Here is a 12,379-nt window from a genome sequence, read left to right as displayed (position 1 = left end):
CCTTGATGAAAGGAGTTGCTGATATGAGCAGAGATATCGATGCATATTCATCTATTCCCAAGGATGAGTTGCGAGCTTATGTAGGTTGGAACGCGACGGGGTATAGCATTAGCCTGGGCGAGAAACAGCGGAAAAGTTCATCCCCAATTTGGGTCGTACCCCACATAGGTCGATTCTGTTTACAAGGCAATGGTCAGAATCCAAGAGCTCAACTAGGGAAGAGTGACTGTGCTGAAACGTACACTTTCCCATCATAGTTTTCCCCTGCGTTTTTGGCTGCCAAGGGTACATACTTTGTTTGCAATGATCGAGCATATACATGGTTGCCCCCTGATTTCTCGGGCACATGTTATGTTGCAAATTTGCTGCCGCCGACATTTACTGCTGCCTCTGATTATCACAAGACCAGAGTTGTGAGAGGCGTTGTTAGTAAGGAGGATACTGCTGGTCAGGAAGCGGGAGACTTTTTCCTGGGTTTCCTGCCGTTTTGGGGACCAATGGTCAATAGTAGGAACCTAAGACAACTGACTCGTGTAGTTGAAACCACTGTTAATGTAACGGCTGGTGCCCTTGGTAATTTGACAGCTGAGCTCCAAGCGGATCGCCTCATGACGTTGCAGAACCGTATGGTTCTAGATGTCATTATTGCAGACCGTGGTGGGGTATGTAAGGTTATCCAATCTAGCTGTTGTATTTTCATACCAGATAATGCTCCGACCGTCTATCAAGCCATTTCCAAACTACATAAGATTTCTGAATCTATTCATGTGGATAAAGGAGATTGGTCGATGATGGGGTGGTTCTGGGAACTGATATCAGCTTGGGGATGGAAGATTCTAATAGCCACTGGGATGATCTTAGCCATTCTTTTCCTGTTCTGTCTATGTGTACAGTGTGCTCCTGTAATGTGTAGCCTCTGTGTTACATCATGTGTCAGGAAACCTGTATCAAGGGACGAGCTAAGCAATAGAATGATGCTACAGCAACATCTCCATGGCCTTATGAATATAGACATGGACTCAGATTAGTATGAGTATAGTTATTGCCTATGTAAGGGCAAAAGGAGGGTCTGTGGTACTGTAAATTTCGGAACCATGTCGGTGGCATGGTCTCACCATGCCGATTTTGGTATCAGCGAACCGCAAATGAGAAACACGGTATGCATGAGTGTTTTTCGTCATGTTTCACCGATGAATTCACCGTATATACAATACTATATATCGTACCCTCGGGTTCCATTTTAGAGCGGTAGCCATTTTGTGGTTGCCCTCACATAGGCTGTGCACTAAGGCCATGCCTAGGCCTAAAGGACACGTACACCTTCTGATGACTTCTTTGTGACCTATGCAAACTGACTCCAATGCCTGAGGTCATTCATATCCGGCCGGTTCCTTTTACTGCGGCCAAATGGGATTAGCATCAGGGCTTGACACATCATAAAGTCGTTCTTCCCACACGAACCCTGACTAATCTCTTTCACACCTGACTCTGTTTCCTACTTTATGGCTTACTTTATGAGGAGGAGGTGCCCGTTTATTGGGGTCCGCTGAAATCTGATGAGGGTTCTGAGCCTCGCTGGGTAAATAATTGTGGGCTGGCCGAACTGAAATGTGGGATCGTCATCATGACTCTGTCTTTTCGTTTGTAGTAAAATATGTGAATAACCACTTGTAAAAGAGGGGCGGTGTTGCCCCGAGCGTAATATTTTGTATATAAGAGAAGACTGGTTTTTGGTTCGGGAGCAGTCTCCTGAGAACATACATTGTGGTGTACTTCTCGGATACCTGTGATTGGTCTGCAGCCAATAAACGATCTTTGACTTCACCTAGAAGTCTCTGTGTTTCTATAGTCTGAAACAGGAAGAACTCGAAGTCTTCGGGTGTGTCCCCTGGCACCGCTGGGTTGGTTCTGAAAAACCCAGTACTTTAAGGGATGCCCCCATCCCGATTTTATTTGCCATGGCCATGGAGCCATTGGTGGCCAGATTACAGCAACATCATGTGGAAAGAGGTATTGGCTTTACTACCAGCAGCCTCATTTTATCCATGTACGCTGATAATGTGGCACTGTACGTGCAGGACCCGAAAACAAACTTGGGACTATTGATACGGAAGGGGGTCCGCTACGACGGGTACCCAGGAATCCAGGTAAACTGGTCCAAATTGATTATTTTTCCACTGACAGATTCTGCAACGCCCTATGTAGCTGAATATCCTTTGAAATGGGGGGCAGAACCTGTCAAATATCTGGGCATATGGCTTAGTAAAGACCCTAAAGAACTATGGATAGTGAACTATGGACGTGCCATGGAATGGCTGGAAACTGTTGATCAACCTTCCACTGTCACTGACTGGTCGCATGGCCATAGCTAAGATGGTTGTGCTTCCAAAGTTCCTGTATCTCTTTGTAGATATTCCACTCACTGCACAGTTCATTAAACGACTGTGGTCCAACTTGATCACACTCCCATGGTCGGGTCGACAACCTAGAGTGTCATATAAAAGGTTGACGCTGCTGCCCGCGCGCGGTAGACAGGATGCTCCGGACATGAAGCTATACGCACTGTGCACCAATCCACCATTTTTACACCACTGGTTGCATCCCACCCCATTCCAGCCGCACTTAGCGATTGAACATGACGAGGCGAAGTAGTGGCCACTAAAAACTGCGTTGTTTCAACAATACAAGACCCTCATAGCCAAAATCAGCACCAAGGAGTGTGTACAATGGGCATGGGATGGACTTCGTAAGCAAGCCAGCCTCACAGCGCTGTATGAGCCCTTTGACTCCCTAGAAGACAACCCTGCATTCACTCCTCCTCTACAAGATAAGGGAGTGGCCAGGCATGCAGGTTTGCGAGGTATCAAAAAATTAGCTGACTTCTATACAGGCGGCAAATTTCTCCCTACTTTTATGAACACCGACATAGAAACGCCAATGTTTTCGGACATGCTATTATATTATCAAATCAGAGCCACCTGCTGCACACTTCATGACTCTTTCCCTGTCGCCTCCCATTTTTATAGCACTAGAGTATGTCCACACTACTACCTCGCCAAGCAAACTCATAACTCGACTCTACACACTAACACAGACAGCCTCGACAATTGACACCACGAAGGCCGGGATGACTTGGGAGTGGGACCTACACTCTGAGATATCAGAAGCACAAACTAAACCGCTATCCCCTATTTTTAGATTGCGACTGATACACTTTAGCTATTTACATAGGACATATCATACACCAACACAACTTCATAGAATTGGCCTAATGACTGATTCTCATTGTATATGTTGCCATAGCCCTGAAGCCAATTTCTCACACTTAGCATGGATCTACCCCAAAGTAGCGCGCTTTTGGGCCGAGGTGTGCAACACGGTGAGTACCATCATAAGGGTACCACTCCCGCCAGAACCCATTGTATGCCTGCTGTGCTACATGAAGAATGTCCCGAAGGGCTGCAGGCACCTCACGGCGATGCTGCTAGTGCTGGCCAACCGCAGAGTGGCGATAAACTGGGGAAAATGGCCAACACCGACCAAAAGAGCATGAATCACAGGCGTTTCATGCTGCCAGGAGCATTTATTAAACTAGTGGGACCTGCTGCCCCTAAGGACATGACCCAAAGATATCTGGAAACCTTTGAAGTCCTACCCAAGACTGACTGATACAGAGGGGACAACTGCACCTGATCTCGACACAAGTGCTACACAGCCAAACACGAGAAATGTTCCCTTGCTAAGCAGGGGACCCTCACCACTTTAAACCAGACCTACTAGTACTGATGTGAAAAGAGAGGCAGAAACTAAGAGGGTTAATGATTACTGAAGTCTGTACCTTCGAACAGAAATATACGTAGCACGTTGTATTGTATGACGTGTGAACTGTTAAAATGTAAAATGTCTCCACGTGTGGCTAAGTTGGGGGGGATGTGTAGTCAATTTGAAAACCAATAAACACATTAAAAAAATAGTACTAATGTCCCTGAACCTCTGTCTGTACTTCCCAGGGGCCAGCCCAAATTTGGTAAGAAGAATGGCCTTCATGGGGGCATATTTGGTCCCGTTCTCCACCTCTAGTGTTAGAAGTGTGTCCCCCCCCACTGTGGGCATGTACCTCAACAAGCTACCCGCCCCCCTGTACTCCTCTGGAACCCTCAGTACTCCTCTGGGACAGTGTGTAACCTCAGAGCTACCTCATGAGTTGAGAACCATTTATCTATATCATCTCCCACCACATAACTGGGTGCCAGGTCCTTGACCCTTACATCTCCAGTGGACACTGCTGGTACTCTGCCACCAATATTGCTGGACTCCATCAGCTTGGCTTTTAAGTCCAGCTCTTTGAGACTGAGCTGATGGGTCAGGCTCCTCTCCTCCATGGCCAGTCTCTTTTCCTCCACGACCCTTTCATCCTCAGCCTTGTCCAGTTTTAGTTTGGCCAGCTCCCTGCCCCATTCGGAACATCCTGATTCTTCTCCTGGTGGCAGGAGTGTCGTTCCTGCAGCTCAGGGTTCTTCCCTGGTTCCTGGCACTCATACTCATTCAAACCGAGGTCCCCTGAGGGTCATGCTCCACTGTTGTTGCTTGCAGCCTCTGAACTTCCTCATAGGCTTGTAGTGCTCTGGAAGCTTTCCTGCCCAAATTCCTCCCCCTCTCCTTGCAGAGCCTTTGCAGCTCAGGCCTATTGAGGTTGTCAACCTCAATCTCTCAATCTGCTCCATCGCATTGGTAGTAGAGAAAGATAGTGACTTAAATTTAGAAAATTAAAAACAGCCAATGGCGACAAAGGAGAATTTAAAAGACTCAACATGATATCAAATTATTTACCTAGGATTTTGTGTTACACAAATCACTGAATGTTATTGCACAAACCAAGTCTTATTAAATTCAACCCCTTCGCTGCTAGGCCTTTTCCCCCCCGTGCTAAGCCTTTTTTGGGCTATTTGGGGTAGTTCGCGCTTAGGCCCCTGTAACTTTTTGACCACTTAAGGTATCCATGCCAAATTTACGTCCTTTTCTTCCAACATCATGGGGATTCTAAAGGTACCCAAGGTTTGTGGATTCCCCTGGAGGGGTCTCAGAAATTAGCCAAAATACAGCTAAATTTTGTTTTTTGGGTGAAAAATAGGAAACAAATGCTGCAAATGAAAGCGTCTGGGTTTTTCTTGCAAATGGTATCAAAAAAGGGTTTGTGGGGCTGAAATCACCATTTTCCCAGCTTTGAGAGAAGGACAGACTTTTCTCAGAAAACCAAAATCGTTTACACAGTTTTGGCATTTTTCTGGGACATAGCCTATTTTTGCTATTTTATGTGCTTTCAACCTCCTTCCAGTTAATGGTAGATATGAGTATGAAAGCAATAATGGATCCTGGAAAGCTATACATTTTAGAAAAGTAGACAAAATGCTGAATTCAGCAAGGGGTCATTTCTGTAAATCCATTAAGGTTTCTTTATAGAAACTAACAGGTAAATAAAGGAAAAATTGAAAATTAGTTGAAAAAAACAGCCTTTTGTCTCAACCTTTTCACCTGCAACTTTTTCTAATTATGACAGCTCTTTGAAAGCAATATACTGTTACATCTACTGGACCTTACTGGTTGTGGGGATATATAGGACTTGTAGGTTCACCAAGAACCCGACGAACCCAGAGTCAACAACTGAGAAGCGTCTTGCAATGGTTTTTTATTATGTACCGGGTATATAGCAATTATTCTGGGAAAATGTATAAATGGAAAATTCGGTATGAAAGACTCCTATGTATTCTGAAATGGGAATAAAATGTAGAGTTCAGAAACAGTATATATTTGCACCTATCCGAAACTGGGAATACTCATACTAGCATGAGAATTATCGGTCATTTTTCAAAACGACTTCTTTTTTACACATTGTCTTTCATTTGGAAGGCAGAAATGCATCGAAAGTCAATAGGTAATAACAGTTGCTTTGCAAATCTGAATTACCCTAAGTCTCCCGAGAAAAATGGTACCTCACTTGTGTGGTTAGGTCTAGTGCCTGTGACAGCAAACGGAACAAAACGCAACGTGGACACACCCCAATTTCACAGTGACAAATGACTCTTTTTTTGGCAAAGTGCCTAGCTGTAGTTTTTGAACCCTAGCTCTGCCGGCACCGAGGGAAACCTAGCAAACCTATACATTTTTGAAAGCTAGACACCCAGGGGAATCCAGGATGGAGTGACTTGACTGGCTCTCACAAGGTTCTGTTACCCAGAATCCCCGGCATACCTCAAATTTAGCTGAAACAAATCACTTTTTCCACACTTTTTTGTGTGGGAAACTTGTGGCATCACCGGGCTGACACAAATTTCCTACCACCCTGCGTTCCCCCAGGTCTCCCGATAAAAATGGCGCCTCACTCGTGTGGGAGGCCCAAGTACCCGTGACAGGCAAGGGCCCAAAACGTATTGAGGTGACATCAAAATTGCCTATCACCAAACAACCTGGTTTTGCAAGGGGGGTCACCTGGGTGTTTGGCCCCGTGCTCGGCGGCCCTCTAGGGAAACCTACCAAACCCACATATTTCTGAAAACTAGACACATGGGGGATTTCAGGGAGGCATGGTTTGCGTGGATCCCCCAACGTTTCCTTACCCAGAACCCCCTGCAAACCTCAATTTTAGCTGTAAAAAATCACTTTTTTCACACATTTTGTGTGGGAAAGTTGTGGCATCACCGGGCTGACACAAATTTCCTACCACCCAGCGTTCCCCCAAGTCTCCCAATAAAAATGGTGCCTCAGTCGTGTGGGAGGCCCAAGTACCCGCAACAGGCAAGGGCCCAAAACATATTGAGACGACATCAAAATTGCCTATCACCAAACAACCTGGTTTTGCACGGGGGGTCACCTGGGTTTTTGGCCCCGTGCTCGGCGGCCATCTAGGGAAACCTACCAAACCCACACATTTCTGAAAACTAGACACCCGGGGGATTCCAGGGAGGTATGGCTTACGTGGATCCCCCAATGTTTCCTTACCCAGAACCCTCTGCAAACCTCAATTTTAGCTGAAAAAAATCACTTTTTCGCACATTTTGGTGTGGGAAAGTTGTGGCATCACTGGGCTGACAAAAATTTCCTGCCACCCAGCGTTCCCCCAAGTCTCCCAATAAAAATGGTGCCTCACTCTTGTACATACAAGCACTTTCAACGGGAAGCCTTGCAGCCCCAGGCTGCAGCCCAGATGCCTCTTGCCACACTATGCCAATGGGAAGCCTTGCAGCCGCAGGCTGCAGCCCAGATGCCTCTTGCCGCACTACACCAACAGGAAGCCTTGCAGCTCAGATGCCTCTTGCCGCACTATTGGCACATCAATGTCCTCCTCTAACACAGGCCCTTAATCCGCAGTAAGTAGCTTCATCCTCACTGAGAGTAGCTTCATCATCCAATGATGCCATGTGGAGAGAAAACTCACTGCCTGAATCTTCCCCTCCCACCTCTGCCTCAGAATCAGAGTCAGTCTCTGGACCATGGTCAGAGGAAGACTCAAAAAGCATACCAACAACCTGCTGAGCATTAATCCTATGGCTAGCCATTATCCTTACTAAGAAAGGAGACTGCACAAACATGTCAACAACAACCAACACTGTGCAAGATAAGTAAGTAAAAAATGTGTGCCTTGATCACAAAGATCTATATACTCAAAAACTATACGATTCACTTACAAGAGACAGCTACACTCACCAGCTCCTACTCTGCAGAGACACAGCAAAAACCAATTATATCCCACTAGGAAGAAAAAAACAAAACTAATTACTCTCAAGTAGGCCTGGGCTAAAATTCCGTTCCGCTTGCGGAATTTGCGATAATTTGACATTTTCGCGTTCCGCGGAGAGCGCGAAAATGTCAACATTTCCGCAATCCGCATTTTACCGGAAATTTTTTGCTTGCTTGCGCTGTAAAATAATACATTCACGCGTGATCGCCTTACCTGAATCCCCGTGTTCGCCGACAAGTTTTCCCGATCCGGTCGCGTTCTCCACGAGATGTTGGATTGTTGGTAGCCATTTGCGCTGTCTCGCGACAGTTCGCGTCCGCAGTAACGTCATTCGTCGCGCGATCACGTCTTTCTTCTCGCGATCATGCACCGTAAGACAAGTGAAAACAAGATGGCCGCGCCCGCGAGCAACCGCATGGGTAAGTTGGCGAGCCGCGACCATGCAGAAAATACCGCGAACGGGCGGGAAAAAAACTTCCACATCTTCGCGATATTTCCGCGTGTTTGCGGAGATTTTTAACATTTTTGCGATAATTTGCGAAAGTGATTTTCACTAATTCCGCCCACCCCTACTCACAAGACAACAAAATAAACATCGAGCACAAATGCAAAAAGTTTTTGACACCCAAAAAACAGAAGCCAAACATACTGCTAATATTACACCATTTGCAAAAAACACATTCATGCAGAGAAATGAAACTCATTTACATTGTACAAAAAAAGTCTCTTACCAAACACATGCAACTCCACAAACAGCAGAACCACCAGTAATGAAACCGCAACCTGGAACAGTCTAAAGAGCAAAAGCCTTGAACTAGAACAAAAAGGGAGAAATAAAGCATTACAATTGCAATTCATAAAAAATAAAACAATTAACATTATAACACGCTATGTCACTACCCAAATGGTCAATCGGCCAGATGGGCCTTCAAATAGGGCTGAGAAAATGGGGGGTGATCTTGCCCAAGGGATCGGGTAAGGTTATCTGCCAGGCCAAGCTGTCCCCCAGGTGTGGCAGAAAACAGCAGACAGAAATGTGCCCCTCTTGCAAAAGAAATAAATCCCTAGTGCCTAGTAGGGTTTTCTGCCTCCCGCCTAGGGCAGAAAGGCCAAAAAAGGGGCAGATCTGTCCCCAGGAAGCAACCATGCCGCTTCCATTCCACAAAAAACAAAATCCCTGGTGCCTAGTGGGGTTTTCTGCCCTCCCCTGGGCAAAAAATGGGCTGATCTGCCCCCGTGGGGGGGGGGGGGGGGGGGGCAGGCTACACATACAAAAACAATATGCCCCCTAGAAGTGACACTTGCCCAAGGGGTCACTTCCATTTCATTTTAAAATGAGTCCCTGGTGTCTAGTGGGGTTTTCTGCTCCCCCGGGGGCAGCGAGGCCCAATAAGACGCCGATCTGCCCCCGGGGGGGGAAGAATACACATTAAAAAAATAAATTGCCCCCTGGAAGCGACCCTTGCCCAAGGGGTTGCTTCCATTTAAATTTAAAAATAATCCCTGGGTCTAGTGGGCTTTTCGGCCCCCCTGGGCCCATAAACTGCCAAAAAAACAGCAGATGGGGGCAGAAAAGTTTTAAAAATAATTTGACCCAATAGGAAGCGACCCTTGCCCAAGGGGTCGCATCCTTTTCCCAAAAAACGACATCCCTGGTGTCTAGTGGGGCATTCCTGCTGCACGATTGCGACGCTGTGCGAGTTCGTGAAGCAGGAATGCCCTGCATTGAGACATCAAGGGAGAGGAAATACTCTTTCCTCTCCCCCAATGCCTCAATGCGTCTCCAAATCCCCCCTCCCCCACCGGAAGACCCAAACACTCACCCTCGCCTCCGTCCCAACGCTTCCTGATTACGTTGGCGTGCGCTGTGCGCGCTGATGTCACAGGATCGCCGAGGGGGGTGGGTCGGGTGGCAGTGGAAGCTCTTTCGCTGCCATCCTCCTTGGTACCAACATGTTGGGTTGCCCATGGGGGGAGCGCCAGCGCTTCCCCCATGGATGGGTGCTATGACAGAGAGGTTCCGTCATGAGCACAGCCCAACCGATGCTCATGACGGAATCGCTCCGTCATGAGCATCCAAGGGGTTAATAAGGAATCCCCAATGTTATCATATGGGGGGAGTAGGCCTCACAGTAGGATATGTAAAACTTAAAAGTACACGTGAAACCTTTTAATTACACAGCACCCTGCCCTATGGACAAACTAGTGCCTACCTTTGGGGTGACATATGTAATGACAGGGGAGTTTAAAACTTGGCAGGGGGCTTTAAATGCAAGTCGAACTGGCAGTTTAAAACTGGGACATGTTTTAAGGTGCTACTTAAGTGGGTGGCACAACAAGTGTTGCAGGCCCACTGGTAGCATGTAATTTACAGGTCCATGGTGTATGGTAAACCACTCGACAAGGGACTTATTAGCAAATTAAATATACCAAATAGGTGTATGTCAATCAAACTATGTTTAGGGGTTAAGCAGAAGCACTTTAGCACTGGGTAGCTGTGGTAACATACACAGTCTTAAGGCCATCAAAAGCAAAAATCAATCAAAAATTGGAGGTAGTAGGCAAATGTTTGGGGGAAGACCACAATGAGGCTGACAGGTCTAACAATTATGTTTAGGAGAATGCATTGACATGGACACGTGCAATAAGAATTACGATGTGTACATAAATAATGACATTTGCATGCAACACTGCTACCCACAAGTCTATGAAAGCTACCCTGAATCTTTTAATATTGTGTTTTACATGTAACTTCAAAATTTTCTGATGCGCAGCATGATCCCATAAAATTTACATTTACAATAAGTATTAAGCGAAAAAATCAAAACTAACCTTTTTATTTCAACAAAACAATTTAAAAACAAAACAAGCTACACCCATATTAACAAACTACATGAACAACTATTAAACAAACAACTATATAACTTATAACAATATTTTTACACTTATCAGCAGGCGCCAATTTCTACCCCCTTTTTGTTTTATTTGCCTACTGGGTTTTGATTCATGTAGTGCTTCTTTTCCAGTCTTTTAGCCACCTTAGCCTATCAAAGAGTACATATTATCAAGCCATGTGGTAGAAACGTTTCACCAACACACCATATATATAAATTAAAGTTCACAAAGCCTGGGGTGTGTGGCCTAACCGCGCTGCAAGATGGCCGCTTGCTAAGCGCGCTCTGCCGGCTGAGCCAACATCCTAGCAAAATCCATTTATCAGGAGAGCCATTGGAGACCCTAACTGCTCCTGGGCATCACCCGAGGAGCTGCACAGTGACTGGGCCGTCGTCTGCGGCTGTGCATTGCACTGGAGGACAGTGGTAAACCTCGGGAGGTGGAGGCCTACCCACAGTGCTGTGATCCCCGTACCTGTGCGGCGTTTGGGAGGAGCCTCCTGTTGGCGGCCAGGTGCCTGGCGCATTGTGGGACCTTGGCGCCAGCCCTTAGGTGAGGCGGTGTCGAGCGGGGGGCTAGCACGAGTGTGGCTGCTGCTATCCTAACTGACTATGGCTGGCATCCCTGGCCACTGAAAGGACGCGCTGCCATCTTGGGTGCGGATGGCCCCGCGGGCACGGCGCGGGCTTGCTGGCAGGGACATTGAGGTGATCCGCTGCCCGAAGGAGACTGGCAGGTGAGAGCTAGACCCCCACTGGCTTTGGTCCCCCTGGTGTGCTCCCGGATCGGGGGTAGGGCTGCTCTCGCAGGCCAGGGCTGAGGCGGACTGACTCCCTCTGCGGTGTGGCCTGTAGACATCCCCCCTGCAGCGAACATGTTGTGTGGTGTGTCCTGGACCGCAAAAGGGCATAAAGTGAGCGGCTAGGCGGCAGGGCAGCGAGAGAGGCTACAGACACCCCAGGCGGACTCGCAGCAATAATTGGCTGCCGGCGCAGACAGGCCTATTAAATCCCCGCTCCACGAGGAGTGCAGGGCACGTCAGGTGCCTTGGCCATACAGCAAACTCCGGGCCCTGATCACGTGGCAGTAGCCTGAGTAGCACTGCATCACTGGCAGGCAGGAGTGGGTCACAGGGAGTTCTTTTGCTGTGCTGTGCTGTGCTGGTCTGAACTGTGTGCCCTGGGGTCTACTCCTCGAGCCAGAGGGAAAACATATCGCACTGGGCCAGTTGCGTCCAGCATCAGACAGTCACAATACACAGAATCATGGGAAAACAAGACGCAAAGCAGCCGAAATTAACATTTGAAAACAAGAGACACACCAGAATAACAGAATCTGAATTTGAAGGGGGCACTGATCGGGCAACCAGTGATCACTCAGAGGAACAGGGGGAGGACCTCCGAGCGCTATTGTTGGAAATGAGATACAGCCTAAAGACTATAGACACCAAGTTGGATGTACTCACCTCTCAATTAGACCTAGTCAAAAAACAGGTTAACACGCATGAGACACGGCTGGCCAAATTGGAAAACTGAAACTCGGACAATCATGAGTTTCAAGTCGAAACCAAAGAGCACCTACTACATATGGATAAGGTACTTAATCTGATCAGGACCAAGAATGAAGATTTAGAGGCGAGATCTCGCCGTAATAACCTGCGGATATCTGGTATCCCTGAGACCACTGCCATCGCCAAAATGGAGGCCTTAATAAACTAACTGCTAAGGGAGCTGTTCGGCTCTGATGTGT

The 12,379-nt window shown here is 47.2% G+C and overlaps 1 protein-coding gene and 1 long non-coding RNA gene across 3 annotated transcripts in view; one reads left to right on the top strand and one right to left on the bottom strand.

Annotated features, from left to right (window-relative positions):
* Nucleotides 1–12,379, top strand: part of PKD2L1 (polycystin 2 like 1, transient receptor potential cation channel) — a 3,023,543-nt gene that overhangs the window by 923,687 nt on the left and 2,087,477 nt on the right. The gene's annotated exons all lie outside the window — the stretch shown is intronic.
* The window catches only part of LOC146867100 (uncharacterized), a 460,163-nt gene that overhangs the window by 378,613 nt on the left and 69,171 nt on the right, over nt 1–12,379 (bottom strand). For both annotated transcript variants that reach the window (XR_014961070.1, XR_014961071.1), the window contains exon 2: nt 8,467–8,549. This is a non-coding gene — a long non-coding RNA (uncharacterized LOC146867100). The remainder of the gene's footprint in view (nt 1–8,466; nt 8,550–12,379) is intronic.

This window comes from Triturus cristatus, chromosome 1_2 (genome assembly GCF_964204655.1).
Source record: "Triturus cristatus chromosome 1_2, aTriCri1.1, whole genome shotgun sequence".
Classification (NCBI taxonomy): Eukaryota; Metazoa; Chordata; class Amphibia; order Caudata; family Salamandridae; genus Triturus; species Triturus cristatus.
This window is presented reverse-complemented; position numbering and strand designations above follow the sequence as displayed.